We start from the raw sequence: 19,659 nt of genomic DNA on the forward strand, positions 1-19,659 counted from the left end.
AGAATGTAGTATGGTAATTTTAAATTTATTGTGATGAGAATGTTTACTTTTAAATAAGATTAGTTTACTAATTTTTTTTTTACTATTAAAAAAAAACCAGAATCATCATAAAAAATATAAACCAGATGAACTTTAATCTATATCATAGTAATTTCATAATTTAATAATCAAACAGGTTTTTTTTCTAGTTTTTTTCTTATGTAGTTTATCCAGCAATTTCTTTAGTAACACTGTTTTTCATCAATGGAAACAAGTTATGTGTGCATGCAGTGAACAAGGAGTGAATACTGGTAACTAAATATGTTTTTATTGGTGCATTTGTCACTACTAACTATACTAATAATATACAAAATTGATATCCTTTATATCAAAATATGTTTCATTCTTTCCCAACATTAGAAAAATACATTACATCACCGCTAACACAATGTTCTATTTATTATTTCAAATGCTACTTCTTCTAAAACATGTCATCTTATTCGACTTGTTTCTCTATAACATAAATTAATTTTATTTCATCATCCATGTTTAATGAAAACAATGTTAAATCACACTATTGAATATCATCTAAGTTGAGTTGTGTTTATAATGCATAACATTTTCTTATTAGAATAGAACAGTGACAAGTGTAATTATTATTAAAGGGAAATGTAAAACGATGAGGAATACCAATCAGGAAGCAACAGTAACAATGTTCTGTTCTTTTAATTAAAAAGGTAAATCATTTACTTATTATAATTGACTTTATGCCCATTGCAATTGTTAAAATCATGGATTAATATATTTCTATATGTAAGCCTATCCTTGATCATGAACTCAAAAACAGCAGACACGCTAACTGAAAAGTATAGGTATTAGTAAACAATGATTAATGTAATCAGTTGAGAACACAACATTCAAGTAGTTGTACTTTTATCTGTGTTACATCTTCTCTCTATCTCTCTTTTATTATATCTCTGTTAGCTCTAACTGCATATTTTGTCTTATTAGTGTGTGAAGAAGGATAATTGATATGATTTTAGAAGAGGAAGATACCAAATAACAAGATGAGGGAAGATAAAATGAAGGGGAAACAAGAGAAGATGGTTAAATATAAGACTAGTATTATATTATAGCAATTACTGTATAGTTTAATTATTATAAAATGAACATTAACCCATTTATTAACCCATCTATAAGATTAATATTAAATAACAGAGCACTCAAGGCAATGCCACAATATATAATATAACCTACCCATTTTTTTTCAAAAGAGTAACGGATGTCTTACAGTTAAAATAAAATGAGAAAGATTTGTTATGAGGAAATCTGGGGCAATTTTTGTGGAATTATTGTAAACCCAAAACTGGATTTGATTATTGAATATCAATTGATTTTGTTGTTTTTTTTTATATACTTTCAGTTTCTGCTGTGGTTTCAATCAACCGCCACTTCACAAAATTCTTCAGGTAATTAATTAACTTTATGATTTTTTAAATTTAATGTTTTTTGCTTTACTAATATGTTACTTTTATTTAAACTACTAATAAACCACCATATAACTGATGCACACAATAGATGTAGTTAGTTTAATGATAGTAGGTGTAGTTGATAATAGTCATTCTTTAGTTGATTTAAACAGAATGAATGAATGTAGCTGATCAATCATAAAAAAATAGTTGATTATTTAGTTATTGTTTAGTAGGTGTAGTTGAGAATTACTAACTGTTTAGTTGATTTCAACTTATTAAATGTAGTTTAATCAGTAATTGTTTAGTTGATTTGATGCTAGTAGGTGTAGTTCAAAATAAATGTAGTTTATTATTCAGTAAAATAGTTATTTAAACACAACATATTTTTGATAATTCAGTAATTGTTTAGTTGACTTGATTTATAGTATTTGTAGTTAATAGTTAGGATTGTTTAGTAGTTAATAGTTAGGATTGTTTAGTTGATTTAAACACAACAAATGTAGTTAAATGTAGTTTAATCAGTAATTGTTTAGTTGATTTAATCACAACAAATATAGTTGATCAATTAGTAAGTATCTACTTGATTCTATGAAAGTAGATGTAGTTGATAATTAGTAAATGTTTAGTTGATTTAAACACAACAATTGTAAATTAATCAGTAAATGTTTAGTTGATTTAAACACAATAAATGAGTTGCTTATTTAGTTATTGTTTACTTGATTTGATGATAGTAAGTGTAGTTGAGAATTAGTCATTGTTTAGTTGATTTAAACTTATTAACTGTAGTTTATTAGTTAATAACTGTTTACTTGTTTAGATGATAGTAGGTGTAGCTGATCAACTTATCAACACAATACATGTGGATGACTTAAACATAAATGTTGTTGATTTATCAGGAATTGCTTAGTTGATTTAAAATAGTAGGTGTAGTTGAGAATTGTTAAGTGTTTAGTTTATTTAAACACAATAGATGTAGTTTATTATTTAGTTATTGTTTAGTTGATTTGATGATAGAAAATGTAGTTAATTTATCAGTCATTCTTTAGTTGATTTAAATCACAATAAATGTAGTTTATTATTCAGTAAATATTTAGTTATTTAAACACAATAGATGTAGTTGATTGATTAATTGGTAATTGTTTAGTTGATTTGATGATAGAAAGTGTAGTTGAGAATTATTAGGTATTTAGTATATTTCAACACAATTAATGTAGTTTATTATTTAGTTATTGTTTAGTTGATTTGATGATAGTAAGTGTAGTTAATTTATCAGTCATTGATTAGTTGATTTAATCACAAGACATGTAGTTTATTATTCAGTAAATATTTAGTTATTTAAACATATAGATAATTTAGTAATTGTTTACTTGGTTTGGTAATAGTAGGTGTAGTTAATAGATAAGATTGTTTAGTTGATTTAAACACAACAAATTTAGTTTAATCAGTAATTGTTTAGTTGATATAAACACAATACATTTAGTTGATTAGTCAGGGACTGTTTAGTTTATTTAATGATGGTAGGTGTAATTTATTATTAGTATTTGTTTAGATGATTTAATCATAATAAATGTAGTTTAATAATTAGTAAGTGTTTACTTGTCTACATGATAGTAGGTGTAACTTAGCAGGTGTTGATTTAATCACAATACATGTAATTGATTATTTAGTTATTGTTTAGTTGATTTAAACATATAAATGTAGTTTAATCAATAATTTGTTTAGTTGACAATTATTAATGTAATTATTTGAGAACACTACTTGTATCTGTGTTACATTTTAACTCTTATTACTCAGTTTATATCTGTGTTAGCTCTAACTACATGTTTTGTCTTCTTAGAACGTGAAGAAGATAATTGATAATATGATTTTAGAAGAGGAAGATACCAAATAACAAGATGAGGGAAGATAAAATGAAGGGGAAACAATAAGGATTCAATATAAGACTAGTATTATATTATAGCAATTACTGTAGTTTAATTATTTAATTATTTTAAAATGAACATTAACCCATTTATTAACCCATCTATAAGATTAATATTAAATAACAGAGCACTCAAGGCAATGCCACAATATATAATATAACCTACCCATTTTTTTTTCAAAAGAGTAACGGATGTCTTACAGTTAAAATAAAATGAGAAAGATTTGTTATGAAGAAATCTGGGGCAATTTTTGTGGAATTATTGTTAACACAAAACTGGATTTGATTATTGAATATCAATTGATTTTTTTTATATACTTTCAGTTTCTGCTGTGGTTTCAATCAACCGCCACTTCACAAAATTCTTCAGGTAATTAATTAACTTGATTTTTTAAATTTAATGTTTTTTGCTTTACTAATATGTTACTTTTATTTAAACTACTAATAAACCACCATATAACTGATGCACACAATAGATGCAGTTAGTTTAATGATAGTAGGTGTAGTTGATAATAGTCATTCTTTAGTTAGTTTAATGATAGTAGGTGTAGTTGATAATAGTCATTCTTTAGTTGATTTAAACCGAATGAATGTAGCTGATCAATAATAAAAAAAATAGTTGATTATTTAGTTATGTGTAGTTTAGTAGGTGTAGTTGAGAATTACTAACTGTTTAGTTGATTTCAACTTATTAAATGTAGTTTAATCAGTAATTGTTTAGTTGATTTGATGCTAGTAGGTGTAGTTCAAAATAAATGTAGTTTATTATTCAGTAAAATAGTTACTTAAACACAACATATTTTTGATAGTTCAGTAATTGTTTAGTTGACTTGATTTACAGTATTTGTAGTTAATAGTTAGGATTGTTTAGTTGATTTAAACACAACAAATGTAGTTAAATGTAGTTTAATCAGTAATCGTTTTGTTGATTTAAACATAACAAATGTAGTTCAATCAGTAATTGTTTAGCTAATTTAAACATAATAAATGTAGTTGATTATTTAGTTATTGTTTAGTTGGTTTGATGATAGTAAATGTAGTTAATAGTTAGTTGATTTAAACACAATAAATTTAGTTGATTTATCAGTAAATATTTACTTAATTTTATGAGAGTAGGTGTAGTTGATAATTAGTAATTGGTTAGTTGAATAAAATGCAATAAATTTTGTTTATTTATCAGTAATTGTTTAGTTTATTTAAAGATGGTAGATATAGTTGATAATTAGTAATTGCTTAGTTGATTTAATTACAATAAATTTAGTTGATTTAAAGATGGTAGATGTAGTTGATAATTAGTAATTGTTTAGTTGATTTAAACACAATGAATTTAGTTGATTTATCAGTAAATATTTACTTAATTTTATGAGAGTAGATGTAGTTGATAATCAGTAACTGTTTAGTTGATTTAAACACAATAAATTGAGTTGATTATTTAGTAATTGTTTAGTTGATTTGATGATAGTAAGTGTAGTTAATAGTTAGGATAGTTTAATTGATTTAAACACAATACATTTAGTTGATTAGTCAGGGACTGTTTAGTGATAGTGATTTATTGATAGTAGGTGTAATTTATTATTAGTATTTGTTTAGATGATTTAATCATAATAAATGTAGTTTAATAATTAGTAAGTGTTTACTTGTCTACATGATAGTAGTTGTAACTTAGCAGGTGTTGATTTAATCACAATACATGTAGTGGATTATTTAGTTATTGTTTAGTTGATTTAAACAATTATTTGAGAACACTACTTTTATCTGTGTTACATTTTATCTCTTATTACTCAGTTTATATCTGTGTTAGCTCTAACTACATGTTTTGTCTTCTTAGAGCGTGAAGAAGATAATTGATAATATGATTTTAGAAGTGGAAGATACCAAATAACAAGATGAGGGAAGATAAAATGAAGGGGAAACAAGAGAAGATATTTCAATATAAGACTAGTATTATATTATAGCAATTACTGTAATAGTTTAATTATTATAAAATGAACATTAACCCATTTTTAAAGTCTATCATATTATTATTACATAATAGAGCACCCAAGTCAATGCCACAATGTATAATTTAACCTAACTTTTTTTTCAAAAGAGTAACAGATGTCTTACAGTTAAAATAAAATGAGTAATAGTAATTGTTATGGAAAAATCTGGGGCAATTGTTGTGGATTTATTGTAAACCCAAAACTGGATTTGATTATTGAATAATAATTGATTTTTGTTTTTTTTATATTTTATATACTTTCAGTTTCTGCTGTGGTTTCAATCATCCTCCACATAATTCTTCAGGTAATTGATTAACTATATGATTTTTTGAGTTTTATGTTTTTTAATTTACTAACATGTTACTTTTATTTAAACTAATAATAAACCACCATATAACTGATGTACACAATAAATGTAGTTAGTTTAATGATAGTAGGTGTAGTTGATAATATTCATTCTTTAGTTAGTTTAATGATAGTAGGTGTAGTTGATAATTACTAATTTTTTAGATGATTAAAAAACACAATAAATGTAGTTGGTTTATTAGGAATTGTTTAGTTGATTTAATGATAGTATATGTAGTTTATAATCAGTAATTGTTTAGCAGATTTTAAACACAATTAATGTAGTTGATTATTTAGTTAAACAATTAAAAACATCAATTTAGTTTAGTTGATTGTACTGTAGGACAAATTTAAACACAGCAATGCAGTTTAGTTGGTTGTGGAACAAAAGTGAACAGAGTTTAGTTTGGTTAATTGTTGTAGGACAAATGTAGACACAACAATGTAGTTTAGTTTATTTGGTTGTAGGACAACTGCAGACACAGCAGTTCAGTTTAGTTAATTACCTTAGGAACAAATAAACACAAGAATGCAGTTTAGTTTAGTTAGTTGTAGGACATAATATATTGATAAATAATATATTGACACAACATTAAACTAGGGGTAACAAATGTAGGGGTACAGTTATTATAGAACACAATTAAGAGTACATATTTTAGACAAATCTGAAAGTATAATAGGTTGAGAAATCATCTATTGAACAACTCAACAATACAGGACATTCAAGTAGTTAGACATGTGTAGGGGTACAGTTATTATAGAGAACAATTAGGAGTACATATTTTAGACAAATCTAACAGAATAAATTGTTGAGACATAATCTATTGAACAACCCAATAATACAGAGCATTCAAGCAGTTAGACATGTGTAGGGGTACAGTTATTATAGAGCACAATTAGGAGTACATATTTTAGACAAATCTAACAGAATAAATTGTTGAGAAATCTTCTATTAAACAACCTAATAATACAGGACATTCAAGTAGTTAGTTATGTGTAGGGGTACAGTTATTATAGAACACAATTAGGAGTACATATTTTAGACAAATCTGAAAGTATAATTGGTTGAGAAATCATCTATTAAACAACCCAATAATACAGGACATTCAAGTAGTTAGACATGTGTAGGGGTACAGTTATTATAGAACACAATTAAGATTACATATTTTAGACAAATCTAACAGAATAAATTGTTGAGAAATCATCTATTAAACAACCTAATAATACAGGACATTCAAGTAGTTAGTTATGTGTAGGGGTACAGTTATTATAGAACACAATTAGGAGTACATATTTTAGACAAATCTGAAAGTATAATTGGTTGAGAAATCATCTATTAAACAACCCAATAATACAGGACATTCAAGTAGTTAGACATGTGTAGGGGTACAGTTATTATAGAACACAATTAAGATTACATATTTTAGACAAATCTAACAGAATAAATTGTTGAGAAATCATCTATTAAACAACTCAATAATACAGAGCATTCAAATAGTTAGACATGTGTAGGAGTACAGTTATTATAGAACACAATTAGGAGTATATATTTTAGACAAATCTAACAGTACAATTGGTTGAGAAATTATCTATAGAACAACCCAATAATACAGGACATTCAAGTATTTAGACATGTGTAGGGGTACAGTTATTGTAGAGCACAATTAAGAGTTCATATTTTAGACAAATCTAACAGTATAATTGGTTGAGAAATCATCTATTGAACAACCCAATAATACAGGACATTCAAGTAGTTAGACATGTGTAGGGGTACAGTTATTATAGGACACAATTAGGAGTAAATATTTTAGACAAATCTGAAAGTATAATTGGTTGAGAAATCATCTATTGAACAACCCAATAATACAGGACAGTCAAGTAGTTAGACATGTGTAGGGGTACAGTTATTATAGAACACAAATTAAGAGTACATATTTTAGACAAATCTAACAGAATAAATTGTTGAGACATAATCTATTGAACAACCCAATAATACAGAGCATTCAAGCAGTTAGACATGTGTAGGGGTACAGTTATTATAGAGCACAATTAGGAGTACATATTTTAGACAAATCTAACAGAATAAATTGTTGAGAAATCTTCTATTAAACAACCTAATAATACAGGACATTCAAGTAGTTAGTTATGTGTAGGGGTACAGTTATTATAGAACACAATTAGGAGTACATATTTTAGACAAATCTGAAAGTATAATTGGTTGAGAAATCATCTATTAAACAACCCAATAATAAAGGATATTCAAGTAGTTAGACATGTGTAGGGGTACAGTTATTATAGAACACAATTAGGAGTACATATTTTAGACAAATCTAACAAAATAAATTGTTGAGAAATTATCTATTGAACAACCCAATAATACAGGACATTCAAGTAGTTAGACATGTGTAGGGGTACAGTTATTATAGAACACAAATTAAGAGTACATATTTTAGACAAATCTAACAGAATAAATTGTTGAGAAATCATCTATTGAACAACCCAATAATACAGGACATTCAAGCAGTTAGACATGTGTAGGGGTACAGTTATTATAGAGAACAATTAGGAGTACATATTTTAGACAAATCTAACAGAATAAATTGTTGAGACATAATCTATTGAACAACCCAATAATACAGAGCATTCAAGCAGTTAGACATGTGTAGGGGTACAGTTATTATAGAGCACAATTGAGAGTACATATTTTAGACAAATCTAACAGTATAATTGGTTGAGAAATCATCTATTGAACAACCCAATAATACAGGACATTCAACTAGTTAGACATGTGTAGGAGTACAGTTATTATAGAACACAAATTAAGAGTACATATTGTAGACAAATCTAACAGAATAAATTGTTGAGAAATCATCTATTGAACAACCCAATAATACAGGATATTCAAGTAGATAGACATGTGTAGGGGTACAGTTATTATAGAACACAATTAGGAGTAGGCCTACATATTTTAGACAAATCTAACAAAATAAATTGTTGAGAAATTATCTATTGAACAACCCAATAATACAGGACATTCAAGCAGTAGTTAGACATGTGTAGGGGTACAGTTATTATAGAAAACAATTAAGAGTACATATTTTAGACAAATCTAACAGAATAATTAGTTGCGAAATCATCTATTAAACAACCCAATAATACAGAGCATTCAAATAGTTAGACATGTGTAGGAGTACAGTTATTATAGAACACAATTAGGAGTATATATTTTAGACAAATCTAACAGTACAATTGGTTGAGAAATTATCTATAGAACAACCCAATAATACAGGACATTCAAGTATTTAGACATGTGTAGGGGTACAGTTATTGTAGAACAAAATTAAGAGTACATATTTTAGACTTATCTAAAAGTATAATTGGTTGAGAAATCATCTAGTAGATGATAGTAGGCATAGCTTATCAACTTATCAACACAATAAATATGGTAGATACATCAGTAATTTTGTAGTTGATTTAAGCATAAATGTTGTTGATTTATCAGGAATTGTTTAGTTGATTTAAAAATAGTAGGTGTAGTTGATAATTATTTAATGTTTAGTACAATAGATGTAGTTGATTAATTACTAATTGTTTAGTCGATTTGATGATAGTGAGTGTAGTTGAGCATTATTAAGTGTTTAGTTTATTTAAACACAATAGATGCAGTTCATTATTTAGTTATTGTTTAGTTGATTTGATGATAGTAAGTGTAGTTAATTTATCAGTATTTGTTTAGTTCATTTAATCACAATAAATGTAGTTTATTATTCAGTAAATATTTAGTTATTTAAACACTACATATAGTTTGATAATTCAGTAATTGTTTAGTTGATTTGATGATAGTAGGTGTTGTTAATAGTTAGGATTGTTTAGTTGATTGAAACACAACAAATGTAGTTGGTATATCAGGAAATGTTTATTCAGTTGATTTAATGATAGTAGATGTAGTTGATAATCAGTAATTATTTAGCGGATTTAAACACAATTAATGTAGTTTATTATTTAGTTATTATATAGTTTATTTAATGATAGTAAGTGTAGTTAATTTATCAGTCATTGTTTTGATGATATTAGGTGTAGTTAATAGTTAGGATTGTTTAGTTGATTTAAACACAACACATGAAGTTTAATTGTTAATTGTTTAGTTGATTTAATCACAATAAATATTGTTTATTATTCAGTAAATATTAATTATTTAAACACAACATATAATTGATAATTCAGTAATTGTTTAGTTGATATGTTGATAGTATGTGTAGTTAATAGTTAGAATTGTTTAGTTGAGTTAAACACAACAAATGTAGTTTAATCAGTAGTTGTTTAGTTGATTTAATCAGAATAAATGTAATTAAATAAGTAATTATTTATTTGATTTACACACAATAAATGTAGTTGATCAATTAGTAAGTATTTACTTGATTCTATGAAAGTAGATGTAGTTGATAATTAGTAAATGTTTAGTTGATTTAAACACAACAATTGTAATTTAATCACTTTGATGATAGTAGGTGTAGTTGAGAATTAGTCATTGTTTAGTTGATTTAAACTTATTAACTGTAGTTTATTAGTTAATAACTGTTTACTTGTTTAGATGATAGTAGGTGTAGCTGATCAACTTATCAACACAATACATGTGGATGACTTAAACATAAATGTTGTTGATTTGTCAGGAATTGCTTAGTTGATTTAAAAATAGTAGGTGTAGTTGAGAATTGTTAAGTGTTTAGTTTATTTAAACACAATAGATGTAGTTTATTATTTAGTTATTGTTTAGTTGATTTGATGATAGAAAATGTAGTTTATTATTCAGTAAATATTTAGTTATTTAAACACAATAGATGTAGTTGATTGATTAATTAGTAATTGTTTAGTTGATTTGATGATAGAAAGTGTAGTTGAGAATTATTAGGTATTTAGTATATTTCAACACAATTAATGTAGTTGATTATTTAGTAATTGTTTAGTTCATTTAATCAGAATAAATGTAATTTAATTAGTAATTGTTTAGTTGTCTTAATAACAATAAATTTAGGTGATAATCAGTAATTGTTTAGTTTATTTAGTCACAATAAATGTAATTTAATCCGTAATTATTTAGTTGATATAAACATGATAAATGTAGTTGATTACTTAGTAATTGTTTAGTTCATTTTATGATAGTAGGTGTAGTTGATAATCAGTCATTGTTTAGGTGATTTAAAAACAATAAATGTAGTTTAATATTCAGGAATTATTCACTTGATTTTATGATAGTAGATATGGTTGATAATTAGTCAGTGTTTAGTTTATTTAAACACAATAAATGTAGTTTAATATTCAGGAATTATTCACTTGATTTTATGATAGTAGATATGGTTGATAATTAGTCAGTGTTTAGTTTATTTAAACACAATAAATGTAGTTTAATATTCAGGAATTATTCACTTGATTTTATGATAGTAGATATGGTTGATAATTAGTCAGTGTTTAGTTTATTTAAACACAATAAATGTAGTTTAATATTCAGGAATTATTCACTTGATTTTATGATAGTAGATATGGTTGATAATTAGTCAGTGTTTAGTTTATTTAAACACAATAAATGTAGTTTAATATTCAGGAATTATTCACTTGATTTTATGATAGTAGATATGGTTGATAATTAGTCAGTGTTTAGTTTATTTGATAATAGCAGATGTAGGAATTAGTAACTGTTTAGTTGATTTAAACTTTTTAAATGTAGTTTATTAGTTAATAAGTGTTTACTTGTTTAGATAGTAGATGTAGCTGATCATCTTATCAACACAATAAATGTAGTTGATAATTATCAATTTTTCATTTGATTTAAACACAATAAATGTGGTCGATTAATCAGTAATTGTTTAATTGATTTGATGATAGAAAGTGTAGTTGATAATTATTAATTGTGATAATTGGTTGATAATTAGTCAGTGTTGTTTTAAGGCAAAATTAAACAGAGGAATGCAGTGCAGTTTAGTTTGTTGATTTATACCAAAATTAAACAGAGGAATTAAAGTTTAGTTTAGTTGATTGTAGGACAAATGTAGACAGCAATACAGTTTAGTTGGTTGATTTATACCAAAATTAAACACAACAATGTAGTTTGATTTATTAGTTGTAGGACAATAAACAGAGGAATGCAGTTCAGTTTAGGTAATTGTTGTAGGACAAAATTAAACACAACAATGTAGTTTGATTTATTGGTTGTAGGACAATAAACAGAGGAATACAGTTCAGTTTAAGTAATTGTTGTAGGACAAAATTAAACACAACAATGTAGTTTGATCTATTAGTTGTAGGACAAATATAAACAGAGGAATGCAGTTCAGTTTAGTAGTTGATTTATGCCAAAATTAAACAGAGGAATTAAAGTTTAGTTTAGTTGATTGTGGGACAAATGTAGACAGCAATACAGTTCAGTTTAGTTGGTTGATTTATACCAAAATTAAACAGAGAAATGCAGTGCAGTTTAGTTAGTTGATTTATGCCAAAATTAAACAAAGGAATTAAAGTTTAGTTTAGTTGATTGTGGGACAAATGTAGACAGCAATACAGTTCAGTTTAGTTGGTTGATTTATACCAAAATTAAACAGAGGAATGCAGTGCAGTTTGGTTAGTTGATTTATGCCAAAATTAAACAGAGGAATTAAAGTTTAGTTTAGTTGATTGTGAGACAAATGTAGACAGCAATACAGTTCAGTTTAGTTGGTTGATTTATACCAAAATTAAACAGAGGAATGCAGTTTAGTTTAGTTTAGTTGGTTGCTTTAGGACAAAATTAAACACAACAAAGTAGTTTGATCTATTGGTTGTAAGACAAATATAAATAGATGAATGCAATTCAGTTTAGGTAATTGTTGTAGGAAAAAATTAAACACAACAATGTAGTTTGATCTATTGGTTGTAGGACAAATATAAACAGAGGAATGCAGTTCAGTTTAGTTGGTTGCTTTAGGACAAAATTAAACACAACAATGTAGTTTGATCTATTAGTTGTAGGACAAATATAAACAGAGGAATGCAGTTCAGTTTAGTTGGTTGTTTTAGGACAAAATTAAACACAACAATGTAGTTTGATCTTAAAGTTGTAGGACAAATATAAACAGATGAATGCAGTTCAGTTTAGTTGGTTGCTTTAGGATAAAATTAAACACAACAATGTAGTTTGATCTATTGGTTGTAGGACAAATATAAACAGAGGAATGCAGTTCAGTTTAGTTGGTTGCTTTAGGACAAAATTAAACACAACAATGTAGTTTGATCTATTAGTTGTAGGACAAATATAAACAGAGGAATGCAGTTCAGTTTAGTTGGTTGTTTTAGGACAAAATTAAACACAACAATGTAGTTTGATCTATTAGTTGTAGGACAAATATAAACAGATGAATGCAGTTCAGTTTAGTTGGTTGCTTTAGGATAAAATTAAACACAACAATGTAGTTTGATCTATTGGTTGTAGGACAAATATAAACAGAGGAATGCAGTTCAGTTTAGTTGGTTGCTTTAGGATAAAATTAAACACAACAATGTAGTTTGATTTATTGGTTGTAGGACAAATATAAACAGAGGAATGCAGTTTAGTTTAGTTGGTTTAAATATAAACATAATAAATATAGTTGATTATTCAATAATTGTTTACTTTATAATAGATATAGTTGATAATTGGTCATTGTTTATTTAAACCTAATACATTTAGTTTATTAAGCAGTAGTTGTTTAGTTGATTTGGTGATAGTAGATATAGTTGATAAGTATTATTGTTTAATTGATTTGATGATAGGTGTAGTTGATAATTATTAATTGTTTAGTAGATTTAAACACAATAGACTTAGTTGATTAAACAGCAATAGGTTAGTTTATTTGATATTTAATAATGTAGTTGATAATTAGTCATTGTTTAGTTGATTTAAACACAATAAATGTAGTTTAATATTCAGGAATTATTCACTTGATTTTATGATAGTAGATATGGTTGATAATTAGTCAGTGTTTAGTTTAGTTAAACACAATAAATGTAGTTTAATATTCAGGAATTATTCACTTGATTTTATGATAGTAGATATGGTTGATAATTAGTCAGTGTTTAGTTTATTTAAACACAATAAATGTAGTTTAATATTCAGGAATTATTCACTTGATTTTATGATAGTAGATATGGTTGATAATTAGTCAGTGTTTAGTTTATTTAAACACAATAAATGTAGTTTAATATTCAGGAATTATTCACTTGATTTTATGATAGTAGATATGGTTGATAATTAGTAACTGTTTAGTTGATTTAAACTTTTTAAATGTAGTTTATTAGTTAATAAGTGTTTACTTGTTTAGATAGTAGATGTAGCTGATCATCTTATCAACACAATAAATGTAGTTGATAATTATCAATTTTTCATTTGATTTAAACACAATAAATTTAGTCGATTAATCAGTAATTGTTAAATTGATTTGATGATAGAAAGTGTAGTTGATAATTATTAATTGTGATAATTGGTTGATAATTAGTCAGTGTTGTTTTAAGGCAAAATTAAACAGAGGAATGCAGTGCAGTTTAGTTTGTTGATTTATACCAAAATTAAACAGAGGAATTAAAGTTTAGTTTAGTTGATTGTAGGACAAATGTAGACAGCAATACAGTTTAGTTGGTTGATTTATACCAAAATTAAACACAACAATGTAGTTTGATTTATTAGTTGTAGGACAATAAACAGAGGAATGCAGTTCAGTTTAGGTAATTGTTGTAGGACAAAATTAAACACAACAATGTAGTTTGATTTATTGGTTGTAGGACAATAAACAGAGGAATACAGTTCAGTTTAGGTAATTGTTGTAGGACAAAATTAAACACAACAATGTAGTTTGATCTATTAGTTGTAGGACAAATATAAACAGAGGAATGCAGTTCAGTTTAGTAGTTGATTTATGCCAAAATTAAACAGAGGAATTAAAGTTTAGTTTAGTTGATTGTGGGACAAATGTAGACAGCAATACAGTTCAGTTGGTTGATTTATACCAAAATTAAACAGAGAAATGCAGTGCAGTTTAGTTAGTTGATTTATGCCAAAATTAAACAAAGGAATTAAAGTTTAGTTTAGTTGATTGTGGGACAAATGTAGACAGCAATACAGTTCAGTTTAGTTGGTTGATTTATACCAAAATTAAACAGAGGAATGCAGTGCAGTTTGGTTAGTTGATTTATGCCAAAATTATACAGAGGAATTAAAGTTTAGTTTAGTTGATTGTGAGACAAATGTAGACAGCAATACAGTTCAGTTTAGTTGGTTGATTTATACCAAAATTAAACAGAGGAATGCAGTTTAGTTTAGTTTAGTTGGTTGCTTTAGGACAAAATTAAACACAACAAAGTAGTTTGATCTATTGGTTGTAAGACAAATATAAATAGATGAATGCAATTCAGTTTAGGTAATTGTTGTAGGAAAAAATTAAACACAACAATGTAGTTTGATCTATTGGTTGTAGGACAAATATAAACAGAGGAATGCAGTTCAGTTTAGTTGGTTGCTTTAGGACAAAATTAAACACAACAATGTAGTTTGATCTATTAGTTGTAGGACAAATATAAACAGAGGAATGCAGTTCAGTTTAGTTGGTTGTTTTAGGACAAAATTAAACACAACAATGTAGTTTGATCTTAAAGTTGTAGGACAAATATAAACAGATGAATGCAGTTCAGTTTAGTTGGTTGCTTTAGGATAAAATTAAACACAACAATGTAGTTTGATCTATTGGTTGTAGGACAAATATAAACAGAGGAATGCAGTTCAGTTTAGTTGGTTGCTTTAGGACAAAATTAAACACAACAATGTAGTTTGATCTATTAGTTGTAGGACAAATATAAACAGAGGAATGCAGTTCAGTTTAGTTGGTTGTTTTAGGACAAAATTAAACACAACAATGTAGTTTGATCTATTAGTTGTAGGACAAATATAAACAGAGGAATGCAGTTCAGTTTAGTTGGTTGTTTTAGGACAAAATTAAACACAACAATGTAGTTTGATCTTAAAGTTGTAGGACAAATATAAACAGATGAATGCAGTTCAGTTTAGTTGGTTGCTTTAGGATAAAATTAAACACAACAATGTAGTTTGATCTATTGGTTGTAGGACAAATATAAACAGAGGAATGCAGTTCAGTTTAGTTGGTTGCTTTAGGACAAAATTAAACACAACAATGTAGTTTGATCTATTAGTTGTAGGACAAATATAAACAGAGGAATGCAGTTCAGTTTAGTTGGTTGTTTTAGGACAAAATTAAACACAACAATGTAGTTTGATCTATTAGTTGTAGGACAAATATAAACAGATGAATGCAGTTCAGTTTAGTTGGTTGCTTTAGGATAAAATTAAACACAACAATGTAGTTTGATCTATTGGTTGTAGGACAAATATAAACAGAGGAATGCAGTTCAGTTTAGTTGGTTGCTTTAGGATAAAATTAAACACAACAATGTAGTTTGATTTATTGGTTGTAGGACAAATATAAACAGAGGAATGCAGTTTAGTTTAGTTGGTTTAAATATAAACATAATAAATATAGTGGATTATTCAATAATTGTTTACTTTATAATAGATATAGTTGATAATTGGTCATTGTTTATTTAAACCTAATACATTTAGTTTATTAAGCAGTAGTTGTTTAGTTGATTTGGTGATAGTAGATATAGTTGATAAGTATTATTGTTTAATTGATTTGATGATAGGTGTAGTTGATAATTATTAATTGTTTAGTAGATTTAAACACAATAGACTTAGTTGATTAAACAGCAATAGGTTAGTTTATTTGATATTTAATAATGTAGTTGATAATTAGTCATTGTTTAGTTGATTTAAACACAATAAATGTAGTTTAATATTCAGGAATTATTCACTTGATTTTATGATAGTAGATATGGTTGATAATTAGTCAGTGTTTAGTTTATTTAAACACAATAAATGTAGTTTAATATTCAGGAATTATTCACTTGATTTTATGATAGTAGATATGGTTGATAATTAGTCAGTGTTTAGTTTATTTAAACACAATAAATGTAGTTTAATATTCAGGAATTATTCACTTGATTTTATGATAGTAGATATGGTTGATAATTAGTCAGTGTTTAGTTTATTTAAACACAATAAATGTAGTTTAATATTCAGGAATTATTCACTTGATTTTATGATAGTAGATATGGTTGATAATTAGTAACTGTTTAGTTGATTTAAACTTTTTAAATGTAGTTTATTAGTTAATAAGTGTTTACTTGTTTAGATAGTAGATGTAGCTGATCATCTTATCAACACAATAAATGTAGTTGATAATTATCAATTTTTCATTTGATTTAAACACAATAAATTTAGTCGATTAATCAGTAATTGTTAAATTGATTTGATGATAGAAAGTGTAGTTGATAATTATTAATTGTGATAATTGGTTGATAATTAGTCAGTGTTGTTTTAGGGCAAAATTAAACAGAGGAGTGCAGTTTAGTTTGTTGATTTATACCAAAATTAAACAGAGGAATAATAGTTTAGTTTAGGTGATTGTAGGACAAATGTAGACACAGCAATACAGTTTAGTTGGTTGATTTATACCAAAATTAAACAGAGGAATTAAAGTTTAGTTTAGTTGATTGTGAGACAAATGTAGACAACAATACAGTTCAGTTTAGTTGGTTGCTTTAGGACAAAATTAAACACAACAATGTAGTTGTATCTATTAGTTGTAGGACAAATATAAACAGATGAATACAGTTCAGTTTAGTTGGTTGCTTTAGGATAAAATTAAACACAACAATGTAGTTTGATCTATTGGTTGTAGGACAAATATAAACAGAGGAATGCAGTTCAGTTTAGTTGGTTGCTTTAGGATAAAATTAAACACAACAATGTAGTTTGATTTATTGGTTGTAGGACAAATATAAACAGAGGAATGCAGTTTAGTTTAGTTGGTTTAAATATAAACATAATAAATGTAGTTGATTATTCAATAATTGTTTACTTTATAATAGATATAGTTGATAATTGGTCATTGTTTATTTAAACCTAATACATTTAGTTTATTAAGCAGTAGTTGTTTAGTTGATTTGGTGATAGTAGATATAGTTGATAAGTATTATTGTTTAATTGATTTGATGATAGGTGTAGTTGATAATTATTAATTGTTTAGTAGATTTAAACACAATAGACTTAGTTGATTAAACAGCAATAGGTTAGTTTATTTGATATTTAATAATGTAGTTGATAATTAGTAATTTCAGTTGATTTAATCATAATAAATGTAGTTTAATAATCAGTAGTTGTTTAGTTAATTTGATGATAATTAGTAGGTGTAGCTGATAAATAGATAATTGGTAATTGTTTAGTAGATTTGAACATACTAAACATAGTTTATTAAACATCAATAGTTTAGTTTATTTGAGTGTAGTTGATAATTAGTAATTGTTTAGTTGGTTTAAACACAACATAGGTAGTTGATGTATCAGGGATTACTTATTTGATTTGAAATGTTTAGTTGATTTAAACACAATAAATGTAGTTGATCAACCTGTAATGTTTACTTGCTTTGATGATAGTAGATGCAGATGATTAATTAGTTATTGTTTAGTTTAATAGTAAGTTTAGTTGAAAATTAATAATTTTTTTTCAATGTACATATATGAGATAACGTTTAATTTGCTGAGAACACATTCATATTATTACTGTTTAATTTTAGTTGTATGGAAGCAGTGACCAAGATAATCAGAAACTGAATGGGAAAGAAGATGAAGAAAAAGAAATACCAAACACCAAGAAAGAACGGAAATAGGCCTACATAATTATATATATGTTGGTATGATACTTTTAATTATCTCAATTAAAACCAACCACCCATATTCATGAAATAAAGTGCAAAACAAATTCTAAGCAATTGATTAAACCAAATATAAAAATCCTTACAATTAGAATATAGTGAAAACTATGTAGGCCAATCAGAAACTAACTTGACTGGAAACAGAAATGTAGAAATTGACAGTTAGTTATTTTAGTCTTTTAAAATGTTTATTTTTATTTTCTACCCACAGTTAGTTGATGTTTGGTCTTTGCAGCATTTGCATAGAATGAGTCAAATGCAGAAAAACAGCATTACAACAGCACCACAATCCATATTTGTACAGTTTCGAGGCTCACTTGTTCTGGTAGTAGATTGAGTCTTGCGAGACATGGGCCACATACATATAGAGGACATATAAGAAAGAGCACCTGGATTGGTGGAACTTACACAATGTAACACTTAGTGGAAAGCATGTAGTTGAACAGAGTCATATCTTTACGAAGTACTATAATGAGAACATTACTCATTAAATTGGAAGTTTACTATTGTATTATTTTGTAAAATGAACATTTATGTTTTCTTAATGCTTGCAACAAACTAAAGTTCTTTTGAGTAGTTGTTTGTGATATTTTAGATTTTTTAAATTCAATTACGGTATATTGCTATTTGTGATTAATCAAGAAGAATTATTGAAGAAATAAAGTTTTAAAAAATATATTGAATTAACATCTCTAATTATTTGTAGGCCTACACCTGATCATATCCAATTTCTAAATGAAATAAAAACAAAACTGTTGATTTATCAAAGGATGTATATATAGCTACAGATAAGAAGATTGAAATTTATTGGTTGCATGTTAAAGCGGATGGTTGAGCGTGGAGATTGACTTTATCACATGGGTGGAGTTGTTCTTGTCTATCAGCTGCATGGTAAACGTCATCATGATTACGTTTTACCTACAATTCTTCAAAATAATAAATAATAGTACAAGGCAAAAGTGGCAATGACTCCTAAACTAATAATACCATACAACAGACTCTTTTAAACACAAGAATAAATCTAAATTTGCTTCAAAATGCTTATTTTGTTTTTAATTACAAATTCAAGTTGATATAACAATTACTGCCTGGATTATTGAAAATACAGCAAAAAA

At 26.4% G+C, this 19,659-nt stretch overlaps 1 long non-coding RNA gene across 6 annotated transcripts; it reads left to right on the forward strand.

The window, feature by feature from the left end:
* Positions 1-609: 609 nt before the first annotated feature.
* LOC144854377 (uncharacterized) lies at positions 610-19,209 on the forward strand. Of its 6 annotated transcripts, XR_013614583.1 has the most exons (7): positions 644-716; positions 991-1,085; positions 1,403-1,448; positions 3,289-3,397; positions 3,697-3,742; positions 18,407-18,523; positions 18,756-19,209. It is a non-coding gene; the product is annotated as an uncharacterized LOC144854377 (long non-coding RNA). The 6 variants fall into 6 exon arrangements; XR_013614581.1 differs by having other exon boundaries at positions 991-1,448; XR_013614584.1 differs by lacking the exons at positions 991-1,085; positions 1,403-1,448 and having other exon boundaries at positions 610-716; positions 18,756-19,206.
* The last annotated feature ends 450 nt before the right edge of the window (positions 19,210-19,659 follow it).

This window comes from Antedon bifida, chromosome 10 (genome assembly GCF_963402885.1).
Source record: "Antedon bifida chromosome 10, ecAntBifi1.1, whole genome shotgun sequence".
In the NCBI taxonomy this organism is placed as follows: Eukaryota; Metazoa; Echinodermata; class Crinoidea; order Comatulida; family Antedonidae; genus Antedon; species Antedon bifida.